General features: G+C 34.5%; 1 long non-coding RNA gene across 1 annotated transcript in view; it reads right to left on the bottom strand.

Annotated features, from left to right (window-relative positions):
* Positions 1–452: 452 nt before the first annotated feature.
* LOC129233724 (uncharacterized) overlaps positions 453–12,890 on the bottom strand; it is a 53,490-nt gene continuing 41,052 nt past the window's right edge. The window contains exon 4 of the long non-coding RNA XR_008581479.1: positions 453–582. This is a non-coding gene — a long non-coding RNA (uncharacterized LOC129233724). The remainder of the gene's footprint in view (positions 583–12,890) is intronic.

Here is a 12,890-nt window from a genome sequence, read left to right as displayed (position 1 = left end):
AAAGAATCCGATCACAAAAAGTGGTGAAAATTGAGTTGCAAGATTATAAATTTAATTTCGGAGTAGACGGGATTGGAACGCATGCCCAAAGATTCCCGGAAGTGGACGTCAGCGAAGACCCGCGCCTTAGACCGTTCATAAAGTGGTGGAATGTACTAACAGTAATCAGCCACTAGCTCTTAGTCGAAAGGAGAGTCACTCACAAACATACAAGTGAAGCTAATAAAAGCGTGTTTTAATTAAAAAAAAAAAATATTGGTTTACTTTTGATTCAGCAAGTAAGTTTTCACCAAGAAATTTGCGGTTTTGACACCTTTCGAGCTGATTGCTCGATTTATTAGTCCTACAAAAATGAGACCATGCTAAACGGGCTTCTTTGAAAACTCTGAATGCGTTGGTATAGGGTAAGTATGAGAAAAATGAAACATAGGGCAAATGGCAAAGAAACTTACCATATTTGGTGGTGATTTCTGAAACTAGACTATTGATCAGAGAAGATTAAGTAACATAAAGAAGACGTTCTAACAGTTCCTCCAACTTCCAAACTTCTCGTGTAGCCATCATCATGGTTTGAAAACGACACTGAAAAAGAAATTGTTTTTTTGATATCAAACGACCTTATGTTTTGCTCAAATGTAAAGTAACTGGTTTCAATTAGTTTTAATATATCGAGCAGATGATAACAAAACACATTTAGTTATGAATTTCACCTTCCCAGATATTTTCAATGAGCCATTTAGGAGCTTCCATTTACTCTCATACATGCTGTACTCTAAAGTAAATGGAAACAACTTAGTTTTTCATGTTACATTTTTTTGAAAGATTTCAATCGTGATGTGAATTACACTTGTGTGTATTTCACATATTTTGTAAATATATTAGCTTTTCGCGTGATTTTTCTTTTAAAAGGATTTTGGATTATATTTGGGTTGAACTATGGGAAGCAGATTGAGTATGATTAGTGCAGGACTTTATATACATTTCTTAACTGATTGTATATATTGCGATTATTAATCACATCAACCTCAAGGGGAAAGAAACCCTTTTGTTTCCATGGGGTTAATGTAAACCGATTTCATTCGCTAACAAACCGGTTTGAGGTCTAATTTTTCATTCGGAGCTACTGTCGGAGTTGGACACAATGCACAAAATTTTATGTCTCAATTTATCCAAAAGAAAGGGAAGAAGTTACAGTTGAAACAATGAACTTCGGTTTCCGATTCTAGTGTTCAGTTCTGATAAGTTGAGCTATAACCTTGACAATGTTTACTTCTTTCAGGGAGTAAGAGGGAATTTTAATTGGCACCGAGTTGAGATGGGTCACTTTCGTTGTGATTTTGCAAAAGTATTCGACTCCAATCCGTTCCAGTGCCATGTTCCGTTTACACTGAACTCCCCTAAAAGAGTTAAAAGCAATAGGAGAGAGAGATTGTCTAGGTCATAGCCAACGTATCACAGCAACACTATACCCCAACGAATTCCATTCAATCCCTATGCCATTACATATTTCTACGGAAGCAATAATTGGATCAATCAAACCCAAATAAAGGCTAATGGAAAAACTGTTGGGATAAAAAATTGATTTATGAAGTAAGAATCAGCCGTTGGTATTATTTTTACATTTAGTACGGCTCTTTATCAATTTAGTATTCCTTTATTTTTTTAATATGTTTTCTTTTCAGTTAATACATGAACAGTATTTAATTCTAAGTTTAAATTTCCTAAGAAAAAAATTTTTAACTGCTCAGGAGTTGACAACTATGAAAATGAACAAGATAAATTCAATTGTGCATAATTTATTTTCGGAGACATTTAATGAGATCTACTAGTAACTTAGGATGAACACACTGAAGTTTCAACTTTTCGGTTCATACATCATTTAATCAGTTTTGTCTTTGTTATTTTAAAAATTTGTCATTGACTAAGATTTTTATTTATCCGATCCATAAAAAAAATATAACGCTTAATTGAAAAATAAATCATATATTCAACGTATAAGGGGAGAGTGACAATAAATGGGATATGAGGTTGAATGGGCAACTACTTGTTTCCCTAAATATACGTCGAAAAAATGGTAGCAACCTATAACGGTAGTGATTCAAGTAATCTGTCAAAATTATTGTCCATCTGGAGTTGAGCCATATTTTTATAAAAGTACAGTTAACAAGAATCTGCTTGAAAAGAAAATTTTCATTTTCTTTCTCAATAAGTTAGTAATTATAAAGTATTCATTATTCTTCAGTTATGCATTTCAGACGTGGTTCGAGTGTTCCAGGGTTCCCAACGTGGGTGCGGTGGAACCCTGATCTGCTGTAGAAATCGACCGTCGATTGGTACCGCGAAGAGTCGTCCATGGTGTCAAATCTTGGTTCTGATTTTATTTTTAAATCTTTTGTTTTCGATAAAAACAAAGTTTAGTAGTTCTTTGAGAATGTTTGGGTCATTATTGAAGTCATTGGTACCAAACAACTTACAGAAGTGATTTTTTATAAGCAGTAACTTACGCAGAAAAAATTAGTTATAGTAGCAATTCCACTTTTAACTTCGGGTTTTTGTGTAGGTTACTCAGCTCAAGTGTAGTTATCTAATTTTGTCCTATCACGTGTTTTGAATCATTAGTATAAAAATCTGTAATTGATTTTAAAGTATTAGATTATAATCATTTTATTTTCTGAAAATTGCTATACAACAAATTGATTTCATTCTTAATTGTAGATTATTAACCAAAATAATCTGTAGTTCGAATCAGGAAACCACACGATAGGGTAATGAAAAAGTCTAAATTAGTAACAATCAAAAGCGGCATAGTAAAACATGTTTCTGAACAGATTAATTGTCCTGATACCAATGTTATCGGACTGAAGTCTTTGTCTGACGAAAGTTTTGAAAAAAAAAAAAGGTGCATACATTACCCTAGTTGGAGATGAAAATGTTACTTTCTAACTTTGATTGTTTTTGGTGCACTTTTAGTGTGCTGAGATCAAATTCAAAGCATGAAAGTTTCCATTACGTACCATTTATTTTTTAAAGGGTACAATAAGGCCATTTTGATACAAAAGAGAGAGAGAGAGAAAGCATATTTCGAAGTTGAATTTGACTAGCAATTAATATATATTTCTAAGTTACTACATAATAAAGCAACATATTACGAGGGAGATTTTGATTAATTTTCATGAGCAAATGAGCCGTTGATAGCAACTATTCGCGTACGTCTGAAAATAAAAAATAGTTTCATTGCGGTGTCCTTTATAACTCAACACTGGACCAACTGAAATAGAAAAACTAAATGATTTTATCGGTTAGTAACTTTTTTCAAGTATTCCGTCGTTCGTTTACTTTGATTTTTCATGTTTTCTCTTGGCAATTAAAATACCGGTTTCTCGTCAAGGAATTTAACGAACTGCTAATAATCGACTCACCTGCAGAAACTTATTCACTAATAAAATCAGCTAGATTTTCTACTTTTAGATGTTCCAATGATTACTTATGAGGGGTGCTTCAATTAAACTTTTTTTTTTGTCTTGAGACTTCTGCGGAGAGTCAATGTCAGCGGCTCATTTCTTCATGAAAATGAATGTCTCACAGATTAATCTTAAAACTTTACTTTATTATAACGATAGAAATAAATATTAGGTTCGCGCAATTATCGATAGATTTTGCATTATCACAAGGTTTAAATGAACTTAAGAAGAGGATACAAAATATCTTCACGCATTGATGGAAAAATAATTTTGATCAATTTCCCAGTAATCATTTAATTTTGATGCATCTGTTACTTAAATTAGTTATTTTTTAACTTCCTGTAAAACTTTCTCATTGGATTTAATTCTTCCACTCAATTTTCTAACTTCATTAACTTCCAACAGATGTTTTTTTTAATGATAGGTTACTACAATTTTTACGTTAAAGAATTTTTTATCCCATTACGGACGTAGCATTTTCCCCATCAGTAACGGATGTACGTGAGGTATCCCACTTAACATGGTCTGTATGCCTCAAACTGTAGTTGACATACTCTGTGCATGTCTGATAAATGCAAATGTTGACTTTGTTTTAAATGCAATATTCTAAAATTGCACCCCCGAGAAATCAGGAGACGTTGTAGAGAAGTTAAAGTGCGACATTCGAAATGATGAATGCCTGACTAATACTTGTCCTAGCATCTGCAGATTCACTCACTTTTCAGCGGGGTTTGTGAATCTGCTACGAAACTGCCTGAAGACTCCGGTGTTCCATACATCATTCTGTATGAAGTTAAAATCTATGAGAAAATTAAATGGTATCAATTGGAGAAAACTGAAGTTAACAATCGTATTAGCAAAGTACGGCACGAAGGCACATCAGAAAATGGCATTGTTGTCCCAAAACGTTATTCCCGAAGTTCTTGTTCCACTTTTACATTAAAGATAAACAAGGTGAGTACTCCACCAAGTCAAAAGATCAAATTGGAAAGGATTCCACAAGAGCTTTGGTTCAAACTTACTTTTCAGAGAAGTATACAAGTGCATACCAGGATGAAGCGAAAGTGCCTAATGGTCAAATGACAAGATTACAATTTCTGCAGTCGCAATCAGACATAAAAACCTAATGAAACCATATGCAATATTCCCCGACTGCATACAGCCTGATAAATACGCTGTACAAAATTTCCTTCAAAAGGTTGTTCCAAAGATATCGTGCCCTCGTATACATCTGTTCGTATAACTGATATTTCTCAGATGAAGCCAGACAAAACTTTAAACAGGAATTCGATTTATGCAATGTGCACTTCATGGAAGAAGTAAGAGCTTCCTGGCATTTTATTCCCACTTTTCGTGGCAAAAGACCGGTGAATGGAAGCGGTCAACTAAAAGACCTTTGTTTAGGTTGCAAAAGCACGTAGCCATATGGAAATGACGTCAGAAATTTTGTCACATGTTGTATGCAAGAAGATAGCAATCATCTTTATTCCTAAATTTTAAGTTTTTGCAGCAGTGGATAAACTTGAAGGAAAGAGGATTGGAATTCATGGTATACTGCAAATCATTCAGTACATTGCAAGACCAAAGACAAGTACTGCATAAAATATGACAAAACTGAACTGTAAAACAGGTAAATCGGAAACAATGCAAACAGAATTAAAACCTATACCTGCAATAAGCTGCAATGAATTCATGCAACTTAATAAATTAATAGAAGCTCAACTATTAACTTAAACTCAAATATTTATACCCGATACGTCCATTATAACAGTTGCTCATAAAAAAGACAATTTATCCGTTTTTTTTTACTTATTAAAATCATATAAAGTCATATAGTGTTACATACTCTTATTGTTTAAAATAAATAGCAATTAAATTTTTTGAATGCAGGCATTTTTTTCTGAAGGCCAAAAAATAATTCTTCCTCAAAGACATGTCCGTCATTGAGTCAAAAAAAAGAAAAAACTGATTTTGAAATTTTTCAAAATTTAATTGCATTACTTAGAAGTAGAATTAGTGTTCTTCAAAAGTGCATGCAATGAAACATGAATTTAGGTTATTTGGAGCCTTTGGTCGGTGCTAATGCACCAAGTGATGCAGCTATTACGGAGGAATTACACAGTTGTCACTTGAAATAGAAAAGAATATTTTTAAGAGGGTTCTTGATTTTCATTTGGGATAGATACTATGTCTAGGACCTGCCTAGCTGGGCACAGGGTTTGTTGCTGGTCGTCACTTTTGGATTTGTATATTTAGCAAGTGGCGTAAATTAAACAGTGCTTTTCGTTTTAAAAATAGATTTATGAAAGATTGTGGTGAAATTCTTGTCAATTATTGCGGTGAAATTCTTGTACATGTGAAGGGATTTTACACGAAAATCTGACGTGATTGATGTAAAAGGTTGAAAAATTTGGATTCTAGTGAATGAATGATTTTACAATGTGAGGTCTCAAAAGTCTGTCGAAGTTTCAAGAAGACTAGATAAATTTAGCCAGTTTCGGTAAATTGCAGAAGAAATCTTTCACATGCGTTGAAGACGGATGTACTGAAATATGCATACGATGAAATCGTAGGTTCAGTTTCTCGCCAAGTCATTGAATTAAGTACTTCTGTTCAAATGTTGGTCGACTTTAAAAACTTATGTCTCGATACTGGGGGCACGGGGAAAAATAAACTTTTCGTCAAAAAAAGTTTCAATATGCACTTTCGATGCTACTTTAAAAATATATTTAGATGTCTATCATCATCTGATGGGATTAGAAAATAATCGGACGCATTCAAATTAATTCGGCTTTGAAAGCTTCTTTCTGATAATTTGTGTTATGAGTATGTTTCCCTTTATTTACCAACTCATATACCTTGCAGATGGAACATGGGGTTCGGAAATTAAACCGAATTCAGGAACTGGTGCTGAATATTCGTTTCCTATGAAAGTCAGCTCAAGAGTCATGCAAAGGTTTTAATGAAGGAAGTAACTACCGATTAAATAAAAGAAAAGGCATGTTGCAGATGACATTTCTGATATCGACGATTGTCGAATGGGCAAAGTTCTCCCTTAACCATAAGTCTTTTTTTTTTTTTTACTTTTTTTTTTTTAAATGTTGGACAACTTATAAGAGTTGATCTCTTCAATGTTCGTAAAAGAATCAGAATGTGTTAGTAGTACTATGATAAGAAAAAGTTAACACGTTGAGCGCTACGCGCATTTCTAAGACAATCCCGTTCAGGCCACGCGCGCCGCTTCGATTGAAGAGCTGGTATTGAAGGACCGGTGTTTCCGATCGCAGTAGAACATAGTGTACGTTTGGAACGTGATACCTATAGTCATTGATTCAACACGTTACGCACCAAGTCTGTTTTGTTTTCCTTACCGCTTGGCCCGCCCATATAAGATTTCTCCGAAATGGATGCGTGGCCGGTGTTCCCTTTGCGATAAATCAGTTCATTACAGTTTTTGGCTCCGTGCAGACAAAAATTTTCTTTAGCCCTGAGCGTCAAAATGTCAGTCCGAGAGTGTGAAAGCGACAGCAGCAGTGAAATTATTTTTGCTAGAAAACGGCCTAGAATGGATGTATTTTTATCCTCTGACGAGGAGGAGGAGATTGTTGAAGAATGGCATGAACCGAGGGGCAATCGGCCAAAGATTGTGCCATTTACACATCCTTCGGGGTTTGTAAGGGAGCATATAGGATCAGATATAGCCGTAGAAACCAGCTATCAATTATTTGTGCCGGATGAACTGATCGAGCAAATTGCCGAACAAACAAATTTATATGCAGCACAGAAAACAGAAGCTGGATGCACGCAGCGCTTGGCAAAGTGGACAGAAACAAGTACGTCTGAAATAAAGAGATTTTTTGGACTCATCCTATGGATGGGATTAGTAAAATTGCCGGCCATACATCATTATTGGTCTAATGATCCTGCCTATTTGCAAACGTTTGCAAAAGCGGTCATGTCAAGGAACCGATTTGAATTATTACTAAGAATGCTACATTTTGTAGACAACGAAAAAGATAATGGTTCCAATCGTTTATATAAAATACAACCAATTATAGACATTTTGGAGACCAATTACAAAAAATATTACAATCCGACCGAGGACATATGTCTTGACGAATCCTTGATTCCATTTCGTGGCCGCATTGTATTTAGGCAGTATTTAAAACAAAAGCGCCATAAATATGGAATTAAAATATTTAAGTTGTGCTGTGGATTGGGATACACCTATGCTCTCCGCGTATACACAGGGAAAACTTTAGAAAAAGAAAAAACTATGCACACTAATATTGTAATGTCTCTTTGTGAAGATTTGTTTGATAAGGGGCACACGCTCTATACGGACAACTGGTACACAAGTTTAGAATTGGCCGAAAAATTAATTAGTAAAAACACCCATTTAGTGGGAACATTATGTACAAATCGAAGAGGAAATTCGCATCAAGTGCTTTCACCAAAATTAAAACGAGGAGAAATAATAGCAAAGGAACCAAATGAACGCCTACAACAATCCATTACGCAAGTCCCTAAAATGGTATAGAAAACTAGCTTTCGAATTGTTATTAAATACTACGGTTGTAAATAGTTACATTCTATATAAAAATATTACGAAGCAGAAAATTAGCATTACCGAATTTCGGAAAAAATTAGCAGTCCATCTTACAAGTTGTGACAAAAAAAACATTCCACCGAGCAGAATTGCAAGAAGATCCGGAAAAAAAACACAAACTCGAAAGAAAATCGGGAAAAGTCTCTGAAGTTCGAAAGTACTGTAAATTATGTTATGACAAAAAAGTAAGAAAAGATGGTAGAGTGATGGCAAGGAGAAAGACCAAGCGTGTTGTAACATTTTGTGATACTTGTGAAGGAAAACCATTTTTATGTTTGCCATGTTACAATGAATCCCATTAATCCTGTAATGATACCAAATTAAGTAAATTTTAAATAAATTTTCTGTAATTCCGTAAAATAGTGTAAAATTTTATAGTTCTCATGTTACACGATGTCAGCCACCGATGGGTGATGCGGCCTAAACGGAAAGTAGTGTCAGCCACCGATGGCTGACATGGCGCTCAACGTGTTAAGCTTCTTTTTTTGAAACCTGTTTTGTTTGCTCCTGAGCAGAGGTCAAAGTTCAAGGTCGTGTATGTATGGTGCAAAGTAAATTATCGTTTTTTTTTTTTTTTTTCAAAAGCAATGCCTGACCCATGACAATTTTTTTAAATGTGGATACTACTTAATACTTGGGACATTCCAGCATAAACAATAAGGTGGCTCACTCATAACTTTAGGGGTAATTTCAATTGAAAATGCGATTTTCGTTACGTTTTTTTGTCATGTTTGTGTCCAGAAAACTGCTTAAGCCGTGAGTGATCCTTGGAAATAGAATTAACTACTCATCACAGTCCAGTACTCATAAAAACATAAGGATTACTACTTTGAGAAGAGATAAAATAGAAGGAGTGAAGTCTTTCCCTTATGAAAACGAGACCCCATGTCACGTGATAGATTTTAAAGCAAAGCATTGTGGAAGGAATCTGCTTTCTTTGGCTTGTTTCCGGCAAAACGTGCCAGTCATTTGTCGTTGTTGAGTCACGTGACTCGGGGTCTTTGGGTCAGCATTTGCTAAGCCAATGTTTGGACATGCTCGCTCCATTTTAATTCCTGTTCAAAGGCTTACTACTCTGGGCTCTCGACGGCCATGATTGTCTAGCAACACCTTTACAGAATAAATATACATGAAAGCCAAAATGCATGCTCTGCAATATGGAAAAAGACCTGGATTCAGTCCATCTTTATACCTGCTTTGCACTTGTCTCCTCGACTCAGCACGGCCGTTACGGTACCTGGGCCCTATTTGGCTCAACATGTTATCTGGACTTCATTTCCTTTTCAAAAAAGAAAGTCTTGTATTCGCGAAAAAAAATTTTGCAAAAATCGACTTTCATATCCATTTTGCTCACCCCCGAATGAATGTTGAGTTTTTTTTTCAACTCGACTGCTCGTGGATAAGTGCCTAAGATCGCATAGACACCCGAAGTATCCATTTTCACCATCCCCGAGGTAGAACCTCTATAAGTACTCAGGCCGACTTATCCGCCATTTTGGATCAAAAGGTGTTCTGACGTGCTGCCACGCTTGGCGCGTTATCGCCTTTTTCAGCTCAGCTTCGCACTCGCACAATGTTTTTTTTTCTTCTCGCAAATACACAATGAGATTTGAATTCGGAATGAACTAATTTTGTGAATACAAAAACGCAGATACGCAACATAAAAATACAAGTACACAGGAAATAAAAATAACTGTGTACATGCAAAAAAAAAAAAGAGTAATATTTGTTTCACTTAACCTCCTTTACTTCAGATCTTTTTAATTATATTTTTAAAGTATTAATTTATTTAATTTTTGCCTAAGTTTGGTTTCAAATGTTTGTCAAAAAATCATGGATGAAAATAAGTTTTAAATTTTATTTCAAAAAGGGATTTACATAAAAAAAATCCTGATAAAATGTCCCCCCCCCCCCCCCCCCACCTTCCCCCCAAAATAGAAATGATTGGCCTGATCCTCCGGTTAAAAAAATTATGAGACCTAAATTCTTTAACAAAAAATGGGATAGTCCCGGACCCGTGAACCACTATAATTTCAAACCCTGATATGCACTCTGCATTTTAAAGATAAATGACTTCAAAAATATTTATATTTTGGAGCTATTTAGTGCTTTGAATGCAAAAATAATATCTTCACACACACACACACACACACACACACATAGAGTTTGTACTATTTGTGAATAATTGTTTGCAGTCAATATTTACAACGTTTGTAAAAAAAATAAAAAGGCTGAAAAATAAGTGTTTTCTAATAAAATGCTATACTAATAAATTCAAGACTTAAGTAAAAAAGGCTTCAAATATGGTACAAAAAATATTGCACGACACAGTTAACACAGGACTTTTACATTAAATTCCCCCGCTCCCCAGGTTGGATACTGTAAGAGAAGTTACAGAAAACAAAATAACTAATTTTGTATTCAACTAGCTTGTTTGCTTTTAAATTTCAAAAAGCTATGGGGGTAGTAGTACACCTAAAAGGAGTATCCTATTTTTTTTTCTTTTGTTGAAAAAATCATCTGATTTTTAAGCTTTTAAAGCTACGTTTACAACTTTCTGCAGCCCTTTAAAAATGACGTGAAAGTCGTCGCCATAAGTTAAGAACCGCTCATTACAGAGAATGAATTTTTATGTCAACATTTCCATTATAGAAAAATGATTAAGAAGTTCTTCTTTCAAAAACAAAAAGGAGCAGAAACAACATTTATCAAGTATAGGGAACGAACATTGTCAAGAATGAGCGAAAAACAAACCGATTGTTGACCAGCTATTACAGCTTCGCTAGTTAGTATCGTGGTCAAAAACTTTTTTTAAACTATTCGATTATGATTAGGAATCAAATAAATCAGTTATTACTTCTATTACTTATGATATATGAGTGCATAAACTCTCTAATTCCTTTAACAGTATTAGAATTTGAAAGAAAATAGACTAGTCCAATTTCTGGCAACCTTGTATTCTTTGCAACTTAGATTTTTATAATTAAATTAGAAATTAATCAGAAATGAATTGAAACTGTCTCATACTAATGTTCAAAATAAGTGTTTGAACCAAACTGAAAATAAAAATTCTTAAGAGTTTGTGATATAAAGATTATTCACTTTGCACAATCGAGCTCCAGGTCCAGGTTTCCAGTCAACCACGTTGGCAATTCATAATCCACTTTATTATTCTTTCTGCCTGATTCGGGAATCTAACCGAGTCGAATCCTTTCTCTGTACTGTTTGTACAATTAATTGCAGAACAACCATCCATTTTTATGTCTTTAATACAGCCAAAAAAACATTGTTTTACAAGCATGCTCCACGGTAATGGATCAACAGCAGACGGCTTTTGATCCAAGATGGCGGATGTATCGGCTCCATGCTATAGGGGCCTTACCCCGAGGCAATTACAACGAGTTTACTTGTGACGTCCGTATGTATGTGCTTATGTGCGTATGTATGTTGCATAACTCAAGAACGGTATGTCCTAGAAAGTTGAAATTTGGTACGTAGACTCCTAGAGGGGTCTAGTTGTGCACCTCCCCTTTTGGTTGCCTTCGGATGCTACTGAAGTAAAAAAAAACTTGACGATATATCGCCAAGCTTTTGGTCGCCAACTTGGTGACGAATTTGGCGATTTTTTTTTTCAAATCCGGTTTTATTTTGGCCACTATATGCAATTTTTAGGGAGTTGACCATTGAATCACACTAAAATGTCAAACATTGAGAATTTTACCAACCAATTTTGCCAATCTGTATAAACATTTTTTTTTTTTTTGCTCTGGTTCGCATAGAACTTGGGGTAAAAATATTTAAAGTGTTTTTTTGCTGAATCCAAGGCACTACTATCATTAAATTGACGTAAAAGAAAGTCATGTGATGCACACATCAGCTCGTTTTTTTCTTATTTCATCTTAATTGTAGAAATTGAAAAAGAAAAAACAACCTTGGCTTTTGTAGTTAAACGATCTACAAGTTGATGATTTAAAAAACGAAGGTCAAGTAGCATGGTCTATAACTCTGTGCGCTCCGGGTAAATAATTTTGAGATTCGGTTGTAATTATAGGTAAAGTGGTGTAGTATTAGTTCCAGGAAGGAAACCCATCGCATCTAATCAACTTTTTAAATTACATGGTTTTAAAGATGTTAATTTGAAACAAACAGTTAGTTTTTGGTTGATGATTCTGAAAGTTATGAAACAGTACTTTGAGTAACAGCTGTAATTATACTCAACGTGGTATAGTTTTAGTCTGAGGTCAGAAACCCGTGGGATCTAATCAATTTAAGTTAATGGTCGGGTCATTCCATGTCAAGTGATCCAAAGTTTTTTCCCTCACTTTTTTGTATTTCTTTGAAATTTGGCTCATAATTGTACCCTTTGAGGTAATCCAAAGTCCAAATTTTTAGATTTTTATTTCTATTTTTTTTTTTTTTTTATTTATGACACTTTGATTTTTCGAAAAACCCTCATTTTTTCATGGATGCTTGAATATAAAATGGACGAAAACTCAGCACCAAATATAGATAGAAAGCTTTGGTAAAAAGCATTTTAAAGTACATTAAACGCTGTTTAATGGGATATGCCACCTGACTAATTTCAGAAAACTTTTAATTTTTAAAAAATGAATTTTTTAATTTTAAATTTCTCAGAAAAGGTGTAATGAATTTTAAAAAAAATCTCAAAAATTTTTGTGTATTTTATGTTTATTTGTGCAAACAGGGCTCCCATCACATTTTAGCTTCAGAAAAGGGTAAAAGAGGACCATTTTCAATCAAAAAGGAGACTAAAGAGGACCAGTTAGGATCAAAAAGAGGACCTTGGGAGGACCACTCAT

The sequence above is a fragment of the Uloborus diversus genome, unplaced genomic scaffold (assembly GCF_026930045.1).
Source record: "Uloborus diversus isolate 005 unplaced genomic scaffold, Udiv.v.3.1 scaffold_66, whole genome shotgun sequence".
In the NCBI taxonomy this organism is placed as follows: domain Eukaryota; kingdom Metazoa; phylum Arthropoda; class Arachnida; order Araneae; family Uloboridae; genus Uloborus; species Uloborus diversus.
This window is presented reverse-complemented; position numbering and strand designations above follow the sequence as displayed.